Source organism: Prionailurus viverrinus, chromosome D2 (genome assembly GCF_022837055.1).
Source record: "Prionailurus viverrinus isolate Anna chromosome D2, UM_Priviv_1.0, whole genome shotgun sequence".
Classification (NCBI taxonomy): Eukaryota; Metazoa; Chordata; class Mammalia; order Carnivora; family Felidae; genus Prionailurus; species Prionailurus viverrinus.
The window spans coordinates 64,027,450-64,046,433 of NC_062571.1; the positions used below are offsets into that span (position 1 = coordinate 64,027,450).

General features: G+C 42.2%; 1 non-coding gene across 1 annotated transcript; it reads right to left on the minus strand.

Annotated features, from left to right (window-relative positions):
* Positions 1-18,320: 18,320 nt before the first annotated feature.
* On the minus strand, positions 18,321-18,487 carry LOC125148464 (U1 spliceosomal RNA). Its single transcript, XR_007145560.1, has one exon. It is a non-coding gene; the product is annotated as a U1 spliceosomal RNA (small nuclear RNA).
* Between the last annotated feature and the right edge of the window lie 497 nt (positions 18,488-18,984).

The following is an 18,984-nucleotide window of genomic DNA, read 5'->3' on the forward strand; positions in this document are numbered from 1 at the left end:
AACAGAATGTGACGTACACTTACAATGAAACATTATTCTGCCTTAATAAGGAAGGAGATGATGATATGTACTACAACATGGATGAAACTTAAGGACATTTTCTAAGTGAAAGAAGTCAGTCACAAAAGGACAGCTAGTGTATGATCCACTTACGTGAAGTGATTAGAGTGGTCAAACAATCAAATTCATAAAGGCAAGAGATTAGAATGGTGGTTGCCAGGGACGTGGAGGTTACTGTTTAATGGGCAGAGTTTAAGTTTTGAAAGATGAAAAGAGTTTAGTGGATGGGTGGTTCTGATGGTATCCCAATACCATGAAAGTACTTAATTCCACTGAACTGTACAATTTAGAAAAGTCAAGATGGTAGGTTTGGTGTTATATGTATTTTGCCACAATGGAAAAAAAAAGCCAGCCTATGAACAATAACAACAACAAAAGTTTAGGGCACTTTTAAAAAATGACACGTTTAAGAGTCAGAATAGACTCAACCACAAGGATCCCAGCTTTATCCTGATATTTTACCTTGACTGCATTCAATTGCATTACAGAAACAATGGTTGTATGTTGAAAGATCTATGGACAATAATTCAGCATCTTTATACTATACCTGACTTTGGTCAGCCCTAGCAGGAAAGGTATAAGGTTACCTTTAAAAAAATATCTATAGGCCTTTGCAGGTATCATTCCCTCTAACTGGAGGTTACCCCCATTTCTTCCAAAGCATGCATTAAAGAGACACATAGACAAACCACAATACCGCATTGTCTGCTTTCCAAACTCCTACCTGTCCCTCAAAACCCTGCTAAGAACCTTCCAAATCTTTTCTGGGAAGCCAGCAACATACACGGCTACTTGCCCTGGATCTAGACAATCTCAGACAATCCCTGTGGCTCCATTAATATTGCTCTTACTTTTAACTTACTTATTGATGTTTGCATCAGTAAATTTTACTGTGAGCTCTTTCAGAGCAGGTACTGTCTTTCATCCCTACATTGCTAACGTTTACAGTATTATACCTCCTAGAATTAGTCTTAACAAATTAGCTGAGTGAATAAACAAAAGAAGAAAAATTCTGAGGCCAAGCACTACATGTCTCTTCAGTGTCTGGCACTCATACCCCTTGAAAGGCTCTTGTCCCTTGAATCAACCCATCAGTGTCAGTTGAAATTGTCTGTGACATCTAATAAACCCAACATCCTGCCCTGTGCTCACACAGTGCTGCCTTCAAATATGTAAAAAATGTCATGAAAGACAGCTTACCCTTCTGGAAGAGGATGATTAAGTGCATAATTAAAAATTGATGCAATTTTCTTTGATGCAACAGTATTTTGCTATTTCTCTTCCTGCAGCATATAAATGGAGAAGAACACAGAAAAGAGATCGGTTCCCAGTTGTTGGCTCCTCTGCCCTCCTTTCCTACTCTGGAGGGAGCAGAGACCTGGGTTTCCTTCTCTGTACTTTTGAAAACAGCCATGCAATTATTGGATTGCAGGGTCTCTGCTCAAACACAACCTTTATTCTGTACACATGTCCTGGGATATAAGGTTGTTAGACATGACTTATGCTATTTACAAGCCACAAGCTTCATAATGGATGATGTATAAAAAGCACAGGCTTTCTGTCCAAGTCATCCTGATATTTTGTCAATTTCATAATGTGAAATTGGTAAGCCAAGTGCTGGGAATCCCAATCATATAAACATGCAGTAAAGGAAGAATTATCATGGTAGAGTTTGTTGTTTTTCTTAAGCCACACTCCTACTGTCTTCGTGTTTTCTTCTTCAATTCCAGGTTCTTACCTACTAGACTCTTCTGAAAAAAGAGAATATTTATTTTTCACTCTTGGAACACTGTAAGCTGGGTAATAGAGATCCAGAGGTGTGGAAAACCAGGAGTGAGACAAAAGAAATTATTATAAAGAAAAAGTAATATTGGAATTAGAGAGGGTTGTCCTCATCCTTAGGATTCTGCCAATGAATGGTTCATTTTCGGTCATGGTAGGGTTCCCTTTTTCTCTCCCTCTGTCCCTTCCTTCCTTCCTTTTTACTTCCTGTGTGTGTGTTCTAGGTATAGATAAGGTATCGACTATTGACTAGTTCATTGCGTGCTGTTTGTATAAGAAACTAAATGAAGTACATAACGCAGTAGAAAAATATAATAGAAATTAAATCTTAAGATGAATTTCTCACCCCAAATCTTGTGACATTTTGTATGATCCCAAGAAATGCAAATTACCCTTTTGAGCCTTACTCTACTCCTCTATCAATGGTTTAACATCTGCCTTGCTCACCTTGAGTTTGGGTGAAAGTTCTGGTCTGAGGGAGCACAGATGCCAATGGGGCCAAGATAGGGGCACCTTGGCAGAGGAAGGGGCATCACTAATAATGTGGGCCTCAGGAAATGCTTCCCAGGAAGGCCAGCAGGAGAGCTGGGCTTCCCTAGGTAGATCAGGTTTACCAGAAAAAAAAGGAAGAGAGAGATAGGAAAGCTTACTTCAGGAGTTTGGAGTAACTTAGAATACCGTCCTTAGAATGCCACGGGAAACAGGCAATCGGTGAGTACACTTGAGAAAGAGTTTTTAAAAATTAATGAAATGATCCCGTATCTATTTGCATGTCAGCTTTTCTTCTGTTAAAACAAAAAGAAATCACTAAAATGAAAAGGTATCAGGCAGCTCTGTTATTAGTTCAACATAGAAGGGGAAAGAATAAATGCAATTAAATTGTCAATAGAGCTCTCCTTACATTTGGCCTTTCAATACATCCCTCCCTGTGCAGCCTCTCTCTGCAGCATTGATTGGGTATTGTTAACCTTTATCTATCTCTTGTTTACGTTCCTCTATTAGGGCCAAACATCAATATGAAGCTTTTAGAAAGGACAGAGGCAACCAGCAAGGAGACATTGAGAAAAGGTCAAAAATCTCGAAGATGAGGTGTGCTATTCTCAGCCAGGCCTAGAGAAACATTTTCTGGCTAAGACAGCCAGGTCAAGGCTCGGTGGCTGGCATCCCTGGTGCCTGCCTTCCGGAAAGAAGTAACACAGGTAGCAGTTATCAACGCTCCCTCTGTCAGGGCAGCAAACACCCAGCCTAAAACAGAGGGGGGAGTAGGGCGGCTTCACTGGGCATGGATGGATGTGAAGACAGTGAGAGGGCTGGATGGGGAATCTGTCTGGGGAGGAGGGACAAGTCAGCAGGCCCTACCACTGCCTGTCCCTTTCTCCCTGACCCCCATCTTCCTCCCCATGCTCTGTTCTGCAAAACTGAAAGACAAGTTTTTATTTCAAAAGGGAGGAAACTAAAGCCACGAGTAGTTCAGTGACTTGCAAAGATCTCACAGTGCCAAAGTTACACTTGGATTTTTCAGTTTTGAAACCCTACATCTGCGTCTGAGAAACAGAAAACCCCTTTCCCCTTGCAGTCTGGCTTGTGCAAAGTGTCCTCAGAAGCCATAACAACTTGGCAGAATTTTTCTTGTTTTGTATGTTACAAAGACAAATGTATACTTGAAAATGTATACTTGCAAAGACAAAATGTATATTTGCAAATGTAAATTATAATAGAATATGATAATTATAATATTGAATATGGTCCCTCCCTTTCCTCTTCCCATTACCTCTATGTTAGGGCTCCCTGTGCTGGAGACCTGTTATACCAAGCTGAGTGCTGGCCCACTGTGAAAAGCAGAAAATCTCCGCAGGTCTCAATTTCTGAATACTAATACTCATACTACTCTAGTACTACTCTTTATAGGCCACTGCTGAGATTTTAGTGAACCTTGGACTCAGTCCCAGGTCTGTCTCACTCAAGACCCCATATCCTAAATTATTATGCCAGAGGACCTGCAGGTACAGACAGTGACATTAGTGCTACTTTCTTGACAGGACACTCGTGAGCATCCAATGCAAACATAAAGGTAATTAGCATTAGGAGATCAGAATTGTGATGGTGATAGTGAGCCATCCTCCTCACCACTGAGAATAGAAATGCAGATAGGGGCAAGGAGAAGACTGTAGACAGACCCTGTATGAATTTGCTGCTGGGACATTGCCCAGGAAGAAATATGAACAAAGATTGTGATAGTTTTTTAAAGGCAGCTGGGAAGTCTCTTAGACACCACATGGTGCATCCCTTCCCCCTATGTAAGATGGAGAATCAATGGCCCAAAGTCACCACCTGGAATGCCCAAGGTCACCTGCTAAATTCCAGCAGGGAAGGACAGGTTCTGCAGAGATGGCTCAGGACTTGTGCTGATCTCCTATACATACTGCAAAGAGGGGATAAGAGGGTGTTTTATAAAAAAAAATAGCCAACAAAACAAAGAAAATACAAAAACATAAGAAATCCACGGGAGTATGAACTGGTATAATGGAGTTCTTGTGCTAGGTCATCTAGAAGTTTCTATGTGATTAAGCTACTATGATCCTCCTTTTCATCATCACTGTAATGGAAGTGATGACTCTGCCCTGCTTGCCACATCAGTTGGTCGTAATCAAATGTCATTTTTAAAAAGTATTTTAAAAGTCTTGTGTACCATTTTTAAAGGCATGAACATGGGGCTGTTCCATTTTAATAGATGGGTGACCTTGGGCAAATCACTTTAGTGACCACAAAAATAAAACTCTGTTTCCCTTATTCAACATCATCGGGAGCAAGAACATCCCTTTGTTAAACGGATTTTGCTGAGATGTTTGTTGACGTGGGACAGTGCCTTTGTGTCCTAAGCTGCATGTAGGGCTGGTTGCACATGACCAGACTTGTCTATTGAGGGGATACCACTCTAGAGCAAAGGCAGCCTTGTTAGCTATACACAGGTGCAGGAGATTCCATGTCCAACGTTTTCCAGGAAAGTCTAGATTTCAGTGATCCCACCCCTATGTCCTATAAGTCCTCTTCTAATTGTTAGTCCAGGTGGAGTGATTCTGGTCTGGCTATCCACATGGTTGTAGTGATGGTGGGCTGGCCCTGGGTGGACGGGGACCAGGTATTTGGTTGCAGGAGTAAAAGAACCAGAAAGACCTTTCCTTCCAGCCCTCGTTTTATATGGGAAAAAATCCAAATACATTTCATAAGTGTGTATTTCAAGTTGTCAGGAGTATGCTACAGCTGGGTGACAGGCTTCTTTTTGAGCAAGGGAGGAATAAAGCAGATTCATGGGTATTCTGGTTCATAACTTTTTACTTAAAAGTCTTGGGATAGGTAGGTGGGTGGTGGTTTTAACTTTTGGATACTATAGAAAGTTCCAGCTTATTAATGTTGAGTCCTGAAAAGCCACTTTCTAAACTCATCCTTTGGTTAAGGCACTGTCACTGATTAAAATGCAAATATCTCTAAATGGGAAAATATATTAAACTGTGTTGGTCATTAGCAATTTAGTGCTAGTATGGCTGTGAGATTGCTTTTTTTTTTTTCTTACCTAGACAGCCAGTTGCCATTAGCTCTCTGTTAGGAATAAGACACATATTGGGCCTGATGACTACAGGAGAGAGAAAGAGAAAGACTAGAAATTGAGCCTTATCTGAGAAGCACTGTTGGGAGCATACTAATAGAGTATGCTGGGGGCAGTATTAGGAGGAAGGATATCACTGTGTTTATTCAGATTATATTAAGTGCCAGAAAACTTATTGGTTCTTCTATCTGTCCATCTGTCCATCTGCCCATCCATCCACCCATCCATGCAATATGTATTTTTGAATACTTGTTAATTACTATGTTGATCCCTGAGGGTCCAATCTAGAAACCATTTTCCCCGCTGCTATAGACTGAATGGTTGTTCCCCCTGAATTCATATGTTGAAGTCCTAATACCCAATGTGATTGTATTTGGAAGTGGGGCCTTTGGGGGGCAATCAGAGTTAGATTAAGTCCTGAGGATGGAGCCTTTATAATGGGATTAGTACTTTTACAGGGAGATAGAGGGATCTGAGCTTTCCTCTCTGCCATGTGGGGATATAATGACATGATGGTTATTGCAAACAGGAAGTGGGCTCTTACCAGACACCATAGTTACTGGTGCCATGATCTTGGATTTTTCAGCCTCCGGAACTGTGAGAGATAAATATTGTTTAAGCCACCCAGTCTATGGTGTTTTTGTTATAGAAGCCCAAACTGACTAATACACATGTCCTCAAGATATTATTCTCATGGCTGTGGTCACAAGTATACAGACAACTATGATCAAATTGGAAAGAGCTACCATTGGGGCAGAGGGATTCATGAAGGGACAGGAAATGGGTGCTTTGCCATGTAGCTGTGGGGATGTCAGAGAGAGTCATATTGCATTATTTCACTTAATCTTCACACTAGTTTTGATTGGTAAAATTTGAACCTGTTTTACAGATGAAGAAACAGGCTCAGAGAATATAGCATCCATGATTATAATACCGAAGAAAGCTAGCCACCATTCCTTAATCATTATGCCTAAGACATATGTCAATGAAATGCCGAAAGTCACAAAGTCAATAAAGTAGAAAGTCTAGATTTCAGTGAACTGTGTGCCTGATTCTAAATGAATACATATTTGATCCTCTCATTCTCTCCTTTGACGAGGAGAATGAAAGAGAAGAGATGTGTTTGTGACTGGTGGGAACGCTGAGGGTGGGGAGGCTGAAGCAGCCAGTTCCATTCCCCTTCTTTAGCCCTAATGACAGTCAATGAAAACTACGCACAAAGAGGACTTATCCTCAGGCAGCTTTTGTGTAGTGTCTTTTAGACAAAGGGCACAGCATGACACACTTTAAAAATGTCACAGATTCCCCAACCACCCTTTCTTTGGCAAGCTCTTTGCTATTTTCCTTCATTCGCAAAGCCAACAGCCTGATTGGGGCTGGTTCCCCTGCTCATCTTGTCAGGGAAAGAGGCCATGGGAAATGCCCTTTTAAAGTCCTTGAGATAAGGATCGAAAGGAGATATAATGTCTATCTTTGCACAGAAGACCCTCATTCAATAAAAGGTTCAAGAGTGTTCACCTGCCCCATGCACCACCCTAGGTTAGGCGCAGGGGACTCTACCAAACTGGTTTTGCTGAGATCTCCCCAGACTTCTTAGGAGTGGAATTTCTCTCTTGGCTATCAGGAATCAAGTCTCAGGAGGAAAAAGAACACAGAATTGCTCTAAGAGGATTTGTGAGTCGTAAGAGAAAAAAACCTGACCTCTCTCCTCTGGGGACTCAGAGAAGGCCCCATCTTTGTAAATAAGCTGCCCTGATTGCTGGGAATGAAGTGGGATCCTTAAGTCAGTTCCTGCTGACAGAGGCTGTTGATTGCTATACTGGTCTTTATGGGACTTAGTGGCTGGTTTCAACTGTGTGCTTGCCCCCCACAGCCAGCGGTTTGCCAAGGGTACAATTTTATAAATCACAAACAAGTAAACGCAGGAGTTTCATCCGGGAGGCTGAACGGGCGGAGTTCAAGCTTTAGTGCAGGCCGTGGGAGGTGATACAAATGGCTGCAGGTTTGTAGAGCCCTCATTGTTACAGGTATAAACAATGCTCCAGGCAGGAATATTGGAGAAGCTCAGTTCTCATCCCCCCTTCCACCCCCATCTGACTCCTGCTCTACTATCCCATATAGCTCAGCACTGAAAAGATGGCAAAGAGTAAAGAAACGGGAACGTGAGACTTGTCTGGGTACTCCTTGAGCTTGACAAAACCACCTTGAACGTGGACCCGTCTCATTGTTTTAAGTCACGGGAGATACGGCCGAGGACTGTAAAAACAATTAGAGGTCAGGGTTGAGGTGTCTTCATGAATCACTGGAAGCAACCTCTTGCTACTCTTGACTGCCTGACACACTTAGGCGAAATGTCACTCTCAGCCTGGCACTTCCATCAAAAGTAACATAACGGGCAACATCAGATACAATACAGAAGCCCTCAGTGAGAGGTCAGCGTACGAGGCCATGAGGCAAACAGCAGAAAATATATCACTCTCTTTGATTTTCCTGTGGTATTCTTCTCTCTTAATTCCCCAGAGCCAGCATACAATTAACAGAAGCAAACATAACTGTTGGATGGAGACCATGGAAGAGTAAAAAGGAGTGACTAAGGGGTACATACTTATTTTGTGAAGTCATTTAGAAGTAGGGCTGTGGCTGCATGAGGTGCGAGAAAGGATTCAAAGACTGACCATTTGGTAAAAGAGAAAGGGATTGACTGTTGGAAAGACAAACCACGAATGGAGGCTCCCTGCCTCCTGTTTCTCCTTATGTAACAAAAATATCTTGCTAGGAGGGTTAATACTGGATTCCTCTCCTCATGCTGAATTAGAAAACAAGAAGTTTCTGGGGCTGAGTCAATGTCTGCAAAAATCATGAATACAAACGCAATCAGATTCATAATGCATTGAATATATATAGCCCTTTTATTCTGAGGAGCTATATAAAGTCACACAAGGTATCTCCTTAATCCTTACTTCTCTGTCTGTGAGATGAGGTGATCAGCAGAAATGGGGCAAAAAAATTGAAGATCAAGCCAGTGGAAGTGTCTGAGGAATCAATATTGTTCCTACCTCCATAGCAATAACTGGATACGTCCCAGAGAAGTGACAATTCTGAGCTTCCCCCCTCGCCCAACAGAGGAAAGTCCTATATTCATGCCTTAAAAGAAATGCATTTGCAGACAACTTTGTCCTGTCCTATCACATTTTCATCACATTGAAGCAAACGGAATAGAAATATTGCTTTACAAACTATAAAATTCTAGTATTTCATGACTAGGTTAGTAAACATACACAGTGTTTCTACGATAACCAAGGAAAATACGTGCAAGTACCTTGCATAATAGGAAAATAACAAATTCACATGCACCTTTTAAAGCTTGAGGCTTTCCCTCCACCATCCCCTAAAGGAATTAAAAAAAGAAAAAAAACAACAGTTTAAAGCATTAGAATTGGTATACCCTGAGAGTGAAGATAAAAGGAAATGCAATTATGTGACCTGAGGAAAAGAAAGAGCAAGAGAAATTTTATAATATAGATCTTATGTGGAAAAAAGATCTTACAGAATGAATGGTGATCAGCAATCCTTTATCCTCACTGAGCAAGGAAGAAGGGACAAGAAGGAAGATTTTTCAGCAGCTGTGTAATGGATTTAATAGCAAAAAGCTTTGCCACCACGATTATTAATACTAAGATCACCCATCTGTCTCCATCATCGCTGTCGCCTCCTGGGTCCAAACCATCACCACCTCTCTCCTGGATTGCATGAACCTGGTAGAGGACCACTATCTCTGCAGTCTTCTGTCTTCGACTTATTCTCTAAACAGAAGCTGGAGCTGTCTTTTGAAATTCAAATCTGATCATTTCATTCTTCTTAAAATACTTCAAGCGTCCCATTGTGTTTGTGTTTGAGCCAAATGTTGTTTTAAATGGCCTGCAAAGTGTGACCTATGCCAACGTCCTCTTCATCCAAACCTGGCACTTTGCATCATCCCTTCTCCCAGTGCTGTAGCCACACCAGGACTCTCTCTTTTCCTCAAGTAGGTCACCTGCTTTCCCTTTTCAAGTTCTTTGTATGTACTGTTCCTTCTTCCTATCTACATTGCAGCTAACCCATCACTAATCATCCTTCATATCCCAGAGAGAATTGGCATTCTGTCTTTATCTCGCCTAAGATGTATCAGACTTGTAATTATTTGTTCAATTAGATGGAAGCTCCTCGAGGACATATTTGCCTTATTTGCTCCTGTGATGCCTTAAAATCTGGTTGGTATCATAATAAGATTCCAGAAAGTACTTAATGAATCAAAAGGTGATTCTGGTAGGTGCTCAATAAATAATTGTGGAATAAGTGAATAGAATAGAGTGTGGGGAGAGAAGCAGAGAATCACACACACACACACACACACACACACAATCAGGTTGGTTGGATATTCTCCTAATAGGTAAACTTAGATTATTCCAGTCTGATTCTGAGTCATTTATTTCTGTCCCAAATCTTGTGGGCAGGATTAGAATTAGACTGGTTAATGCATGTGGTTAATAATCAGCAAATAAATATATAGTAAAGCTGGGTTAACTTCATTTTTGCCAGTTCGAGTCTTATGATACTCTCAACCGTTTCGCCATTTGTAAAAAGATTGTTTCCTGGAAAGTTTTATTAATTGGGCACTTTAATATACTGCTGGTGGGAGCAGAGATTGGTACCATCTTCTTGGAAAGTAGGTTGGGGTATCAGTAGCCTTAAACAAAGGGACCTTAGAGCCCTATTTTAAGAAAGCTTTCCTAAGTAAATGTTATATTTAGAAATGCAGATGAGGACAAAGATTTACACATTATCATGTTGAACGCAACCATTTTTACAAAGAATATAAATTTGAAACCACTGAAACGTCAAACAACAGTAGGTTGTTTGAGTCAATTATGACACATCTACCCTGTGGCTGTCAATAAAATGATGTGTTTAAATAATTTGCAAAGATGAGGAAAGCTCATGATACAGATATGTGAAAAAAGAAGAAAGCAACATTATACATCAGAGAGACCTTGGCATTACAAAGATAGTACAATCATAGAAAATAATCAGAAGAAAACAGTCTGGTATCTGTGTGTGGAGAGTTTAGAGGTGGTTTTGACTTCCTCCTTTTAGATTTTCTAGTCTCACTTGTCAACACCACACCAGCCATGCCCAGCTTGAAAACAGAAACCAAAAGGAAAAACACAAACACTTAAAATGTAGACTCTTTTGAAGATACCACCAAACAAAAACCATACAAATGATAATTTCAAGAAGCAAAGGAGGGAAAAAGTGGAACATTTTACTCACTGCTGTAAAAACTTTCAGCAGGGGGAGCCTGGGTGGCTCACTCAGTTGAGCTTCCGACTTCAGCTCAGGTCATGGTTTATGGGCTCAAGCCCCAGGTTCATGGGTTTGAGTCCTGCATTGGGCTTGCTGCTGTCAGCACAGAGCCTGCTTCAGATCCTCTATCCCCCTCCCTCTCTTCCCCACTCCCACTCATGCTCTCTCTCTCTCTCTCTCTCTCTCTGAAAAAAAAAAACTATAAAACTATAAAAAAAACTTTCAGCAGGTTTATGTGCTGAGTGACCCCCATTGGAGCATGTTTATGCTCACTCTGCTGTGCATGCTGTCTGCACTGATATTCCTCTGTAATGTTAGTTAACTAGATCAGGTGGAATCTATGTCTGATCCTTCCAGCAATCCATGTCTGATTATTGGCTCATTTCAGTTGGGAGGCCCTCTCGTGTAAAATATATGCTTTATTTACAGTCTAACCTGAAATAACACCTTAACCCCAAATAATAAATTCTTCCTGCTAGATTCCAAAGGCAGGGGAGCAAGCTTGCATGGTGGGGAGCTCAGGTTTACCATAGGTAGAGCCCTTAACAGTGCTTCTGGAAGTCAACAATTGTTCATGTGCCACCTTTTGCCACCATCAAAATCAGGATAGGCACTTTGATGTTTGTCTTTTCACAGTAGCGCATGGTAAGTGCTATTAACCCATTTACAGCTGAGTTAAAAAGCACTCTGTGACTGACTTTATTATAGTCACAGGATAGAAAGAGGCAGAATAAAGTTCTGACTCAGGTCCCTGGATTGCAAATCCTTTTCAGTTTTCACTGTGAGAAGCATCTAGTCTGCCCACACTTAGACTCCAGTTTTATCTTCAAGGATTAAAAGCACAAGGGCATTTGGTCTGAGTGCATAGGCAGCTGTGGCCTCTGATACACAATACTAGACTGGTGTATTGATGATAAAAAACACTCACTGTGTGTCTGGCACTGACAGAAAACCGTATGTGTTAATTCACCTCCTCCCGACCACATTCAGCCTGATACACAGTACATGTTCAAAACATGGGTATTGAAAAATATGTTAAGTATGTACTATTATTATCCTTCCTTTAAAAAATAAAGAAACTAAAAAAGAAACAAGCAAACAAAAAAAAGGGGGGGGGGCGCCAGGGTGTCTCAGTCAGTTAAGTGTCTGACTTTGACTCAGGTCATGATCTGTCCATTTGTGAGTTCAAGCCCCACATTAGGCTCTGTGCTGACAGCTCAGAGCCTGGAACCTGCTTTGGATTCTGTGTCTCCATCTGTCTCTCTGCCCCTCCCTGGCTCGTGTGCTTGCTCTCTCTCTCTCTCTCTCTCTCTCAAAAATAAACATTTAAAAATGAAGAAACTGAGGCACAGTTCAGATTAAGTAACTTTGTCAATGATGTATACCAAATAAGTGGTGCATTTGGGATTCATAGTCAAGCAGTCGGGGTCAAGAGCTCACACTTATATAATGTGTTGGCCAAAAGTCATTAAACAGAGGTTACCAGATGGGCATATGTGATTATTGTTCAGACACCTTGTTACTACTGTAGCTTTGGGGGTCTGCCACAGAGGTCCTGACCGAATGAGGCTAGAGAGGAGTATGGTAATCTGTGTGTTAACAAGTGCCTTCAAGTACTTGGGGGGTGGCCAGTCTGCAGGACTAATGTTTAAACCCAAGAGTACTTGGGACTCTGAGCTCTGGCCACTCACTGTGTGTTGGGACAATTTGCATAAACTTTCTAACTTCAGATTTCTCATCTGCAGAATGGTGGTACTAATAAACTCTTAAAGAGGAAGTAGGAAGATTTGATGAAAAAAAAATATTGCTTAGTGCAATCCCTTGCAAGTAGTAGTTACTCAATAAGTGAATTATCATGGTAACAGCTGTCACCTTTGTTTCTTAAAATTATTGATATAAATAATAAATTATTAGTCAATGAAAATTAATATTATTAGCCATATAGTATTACTGCTTTATTATATTAACGTATTGCTATTGTCATTATGACTATTGATACATTTTTTAATATTATGAAAGCCAGCTATTGTCTCTGAGTCATCCACGGCACAGGATTCCTACTGCAGTGACCTGACCAGCTTAGCTCCCAGAAAGAATCCCAGAAAACTCTGGCTGCTGCAGAAATAACTGAGGAGGCTACTGCTTGTTTACTTACAGCCCATGTAGCAGGCAGCCACCACAGCCCCAGCATTATCAATATGGATTTTGAAATCACCCACGGCTAATAGCCCAAATTAATAGCCTCAGGGTGACTCTAGAGCAATTGAGAAAGAAAATCCATAACTTCACTAAAGACGCCAGCGGCTGTTCAGGAAGAGAGCTCTACATTAATTAACAGCTGTGAACACTGTAAAAACTGGTGCATTCAGGAACGAGACAGGGGCAGTTACAATTAGCCGAACACAAGAATCCCATAAGGCTGTCCAGGTTAGGAAGCAGAGGGAGCCGCCCCTGGGGAGGGCGGGCTGGTGGCCACCCTGCTGCACCCAGGCATAGCCCCCAGGGAGTCAGATGCATTCTCCTACCAGCCTTGCGCAGTTCCCTGTGCTCACAGCAGGCTCTAGGGCAAGCCTGTCCTTTCTGCATCAGCTATAAACTTCAGGAACACTCAGGTTTGGGAGGTGAATAAAACTCTGTGGTCCTTTTCTTCTGCAACAAAATCATTTAATTCCGGTGGCCTCCTTTCTTGAGATCCCTCCTGGATACTTGGCGAGGTGGGAGGCTGAATGTGAGGGAGATTGTGCCTGTAAAGAGGGTCAAGGATGTTAAAACAATGATCACTATCCTCAGCACCCTCTCTCAGATGCTTTGCACTTGGGGATTGGTGCCTAAGACAGATACCAACCTCGGGCAAGAAAAGAACTTACACTTAGGAAAAACTGCGGTGTCCAGAGCATACGGTAATCAAGGCAGTTGTACTCAGGGAGTGTAGTATCCTGAATCAGAGCCCCATTTTGTCATTTGCTCCTTGAATTAATTCAGGTAAGCCATTTAACCTTCCTGCACTTCCCATTTGTGAAATGAGATGAATACTTCCTATCTTGCAGTTATTATAAGATTCATAAACTATTATATACATTATACCTGTAATATATATCCTAATGCATTATATATATATATCTATATATATATATATAGATATATATATATAGCATGTTATTCACATTTTAATTATGTTTTTTTTTTTCTGAGTACATTTTTTCCTGTGTGGTTTTATTCAGTGGTATAGCTTTAAATACAATCGATATGCTAAAAACTACAAATTTTTATTCCTAGCCAGGACATCCCTCCTGAACTGCAGACTATAAATAACCTTGTCTACTCAACATCTCCTTTTGATCTCTAATAGGCACTTCACACTGAACACGTCCGACACAGCTCTCACATCCTATTCCCCATCACTGCTGATGGCTCAGGCCCAAACTCAGGAAATCATCTTTTTCCTCCTACTCCTCACAGCCAACCCTCAGAGAAAATTCTATGGGCTCTATCTTCAAACAGACCCTGAACGTACCTCCTTTTCAAGTGTCCTATCGGTGCCACTGGGGCCATCAGCTCTCACGTGGATCATCACCATCATTTCTCAACTGGCTACCCTGTTTCTGTCTTCACCATTCCCACCCTGGCAACACCATGGCCAGAGTGAGTCTATTCAGATCACGTGACCATTGTGTTCAAAACCCTCTGGTGGCTTCCCATCTCAAAGACACAGGCAGGGGTGCCTGGGTGGCTTGGTTGGTTAAGCATCCGACTGGCTCAGGTATGATCTCGCAGTTGGTGGGTTTGAGCCCCAGGTCTGGCTCTGTGCTGACAGCTCGGACCATGGAGCCTGCTTCAGGTCCTGTGTCTCCCTCTCTCTCTGCCCCTCTCCTGCTCATGCTGTCTCTCTGTCTCTTAAAAAATGAATAAATGTTAAAATTAAAAAAAAAGATACAGGCAAAGTCTTTGCCTTGGCCTATAAAGCTTTAGGTGATGTCCCTGCCCTTCTACCATCACCTCTGTGGTCTTATTCTTCCTGCACTTGCTCACTCTGCACCAGTCACCCTGGCTTCCTTAGGCTTCCTTGCACATGACAAGTGAGCTTTTACCCCAGAGCTTTGCACTTGCTGGAAGGCTTTTTGGAATTGTTTTCCCTTGAGTCAGTATGTAGCTTAGCCCTCACTGCTTTCAGGTTTCTGCCCAAATACAACAGAGATAAGCTTTCTCTGATCCCCCATTAGAATAACACTAGGGGTACCGGGGTGGCTCAGTCGTTTGAGTGGTCCACACTTGAGTTTGGCTCAGGTAATGATCCCAGGGTCATGGGATTGAGCCCCGTGTCAGGATCCGTGCTCAGTGGAGATTCTATCTCCTTCTGCCCCTCTCTCCTGTTCTTTATCTCTCTCTAAAACAAATAAATAGATAGGTAGATAGATAGATAAATACAAATAGCCCTTTGCCATGCTCCCCGGCATTCCTTTCTGCACTTACCTGCTTACTTTTCTCCATAGCAGTGATCACCATTCAACATATTATATATTTAACTATCATGTCGCCTCTTACCCAGAATATCAGATCCAGGAGAGCATTCCATTTTCTGTTCTGTTCCCTGCTACAATCCTCAGCACCCAGAACAAGGTGTGGTACCTAGTAGAAAGGCAATAAATACATATTTTTTAAAAATCAATGAATGTACGAATGAATGATTATTACTAGTTGAGTTAGCTTATCCATGAAGATTTTTTGGAAGTTATTACAGGTCCACAAGCACCGATCTATACCCTTTGTATTTGTTTGTATGTTTGCTTGCTTTGTGTTTATTCTTGCTTGTTTACATGGAGGCAGGGTCGACATGAGGACATGGGAGTTCAAGACTCCTTGTCAGTGTAGTCAGCTCAACATGGCCCTTGAAAGGAAAGCTATATCACACTCATCCCTATCAAGAGAGAAAAGACAAAAGCAAAACCATCAGTTTCTGGGCTAGGGCAGTGCTGGAGTATACTGGAGAGCCCAGCTGTCCCACTCATCAGGGGATCTGCTCTGGACCCAGAGCACTCTGGGAAGTGCCACACATTGGCTAGTTTAACTCCAGCTCTCGTTCTTGTTCCTCCCAAGGTGAACTAGTGAAGAGGGGCTCCATCTCACTCCTCTGCTATCTGTGGACACAGACAAAGTAGGTCCTTAACGCCTGTTAGCAGAAATGCTCTCAGGTAAAGCTGAGGTTAATGGCTCTGCAGGGCTTGGGGATGTTATCATTTATAAAGCAAAGGGTTTTGCATTAAGAAGCAGACAGGGTTCTAGTATTGATTGTCCAATTATTACCCTGTAAGACCTGTAGGAAAATTTCTAGGCTCTCTGCCTCTGGTCTTCCTGACTGGTTAAAAGGGCAGGCTGGACCGATTGGAACTGGTACCCAAGCTGGTTATGAGATGTGGCCTGGAATTTAGCTAGATTGGTGTTAAATCTTATTTCTGCAAATGAAGCTGTGTTTTCTCAGGCAAGTTACTTAACTATCTAGGACTTGGTCCTTTATCTGCCAAATGGAGGTAACAGATTTTAAGGTTAGTTATAAAAGTAAATAGAAATAATGCATGCAATGAGCTTAGATTTAGGTCAGTCATATAAAGTGTTCAATATGCTTATTATTAATACGATCATCCCCATTTGAAAGATCCCCAAGGTCGTTCACATGTGAATTGGCTCCCATAATTTTCTTATGAGACATAGTTGAGATTTAGAACTCATCTATCTATCTATTATCTATTATCTATCTATTTATCTGTCTATATGTCAGAATTTCATAAACAGACATAGAGGGAGTTCTAAATCTCAGTTATGTCTGGGTACTTGGATTGGGGTAGGTGAGAAGATTGTCTTTGACAGGTTGCCTGCCAAACACCCTGCGGTGCTGCCAGCCCCAGGCAGTGAGCAGGGACAGTGGCCACCAAGTGCCTGAGCTCCATCTGACGCTCCAGAGGAGGCATGGCCTCTGCTTAGGACAAAGGATGATGGGGGGTGCAAGTCTTTCCAGGCCTGTACTTCTTGGTCACTGCCCGGTGGGAGAGTGTCAGTGGTCATGGGGCCGGGAAAGAGTGGGGTAGGTCTGGTGGGGCCCAGGGTGCTGGGAGAAGGTGCTGACAACCCAACCCAGCGAGGCAGACAGCCTGGGGGCTGTCTTGTGTGAGCTGAGGCTCTTAGCCCCTGTGCATGCTCCATTTTCCCATTGAACTCCTCTTACAAAATACAGTCCATGACTTGGGGTGCCTGGGTGGCTCAGTCGTTTAAGCATCCGATTTCAGCTCAGGTCATGATCTCATAGTTCGTGGGTTCGAGCCCCATGTCGGGCTCTGTACTGACAGCTCAGAGCCTGGAGCCTGCTTTGGATTCTGTGTCTCCCTCTTTCTCTGCTCCTCTCCAACTCATGCTCTCTCTCTCTCTCAAAAATAAATAACATTAAATTTTAAATTAGATAATCCATGAACAAATTACTAGGAATTTCAAGTCAGACACCACAGAGCCTTAAACCCCCAGTACAGAGCCCTTCTGGGTGTCAGGCACTTTTCTGACTGAGCTAAGTGGGGGGCCCTTTGCAGCATGCCCATGAACCCGGCCCTGAATCTCTCCACACAGAATGGACAGAAAGGTTAAGAGAGTTAATATACACAGAGTGCACTGCCTGTCATATAACAGGCTCTTGATGCAAAGTAGTTGCTGAGATGATCTTCAAATTGTCCCAAACCTGCTCTTTTACAGGCACCATTCTCCAAAGAGGGCATCTTTTTACATTGCAAATTCAAGCATGTGATTCACCTTAAAATGTTTAAGTTGCTTCTCTGTTCTGAAAATCAAGTCCAAACTTCATGTGGTCGGTGAATCCTTGTCACACTCTTCTAAGGGCCGCCTGACCCCTTACCTGTGTCCCTTTTCCTCCTCCGTCACTATCCTCAGGCTCACTGCCATTCTCTTTTATCAGGCTTGCTCTCACCTTAGGTCCTTGGCCGTCTTCAGGGAAAAGAGGAGTTCCCTGAAGGCAGGGAACAGGCAGAGGGAACAGACTGTGCAAAGCCTTACTCAAGGCTTTGAAAGTTTGAAAGTTAAGTTTGAAAATTCACTTAGGAGGGTTTTCTTTGAGATTTTTGACCAGCCAAAACAACCCCCATCTATGATGTGCTTTCTTCATTTTTTTTGAAGTTTTATTTATTTATTTTGAGATGGGGGAGGGAGAAAGCACCCATGAACAGGGAAGGGGCAGAGAGAGAGGAATAGAGAGAATCCCAAGCAGGCTCTGTGCTGTGGAGCCCCATGCAGGGCTTGAACCTGTGATTATGCCCTGAGCCAAAATCAAGAATCAGACACTGAACCAACTGAGCCACTTAGGCATCCCATGTGATGTGTTTTTATAAAATCTTGTGTTCGATTTTGTTTTTGTTTTTCATCTTCTGAAACAAATTTGTTTCCTTCAAAAATGAGCCAAAAAGGGCTCAGGCTTAAAAAGAAAACCCACACCAAAGCAGGAAATGAAGCTCTCTTTCTCCAGCCAGAACAAAACATGAGAAAGCAGGAACTCAGTCCCACCTCCACCCCACCTCCAAATTATACAGTCGAGTTTCCCACATTTGGGGAAATCACAGGGCTCAGAACATTGGGAGTGCAGTGTATAAGACTTGCCCTGGGAAAACCACCTTTGTGATCATGGCATCTCCCCTGTCAGGTGAGTATATCCTGTATGTGTGTGTGTGTGTGTGTGTGTGTGTGCTCACGTGTGCTTTTTTTGGTAAATAGCACTTCTAACAATTCTAAATATAATCAGCTCTTTAAAGATTGTTGATGTGCCTCTTTCTAATTAAACTGTTAGTATCATGTATACAATCTTTGTATCTCTCTTGTTCATATCTCCATTATGGTGCCTAGTTGAGAGCCAGACGCATGGTAGAATCTTGGGGACTATTAATTAAATTACTTGTATCCAGTGTCTAACCAAGATGTATAGGCTGATGCCCCATCACTTGAGATTATTGTCTGGTAAAAGATGCCCTTTAATGTAGGCAAATCCTGATTAGGTGTTAGAACAAGACTGGTTTCAGGTTTCTTTCACTTCTTGCTCTCCTGGACCTTCTGATCTCACCTGTTTGGGTGTGGAAACCTTTTCTTCTCATCTTGTAGTGTCCTGTTCCCCAGTTCCCTGGATTACCACTCTTGAGCACAGGGCACATACA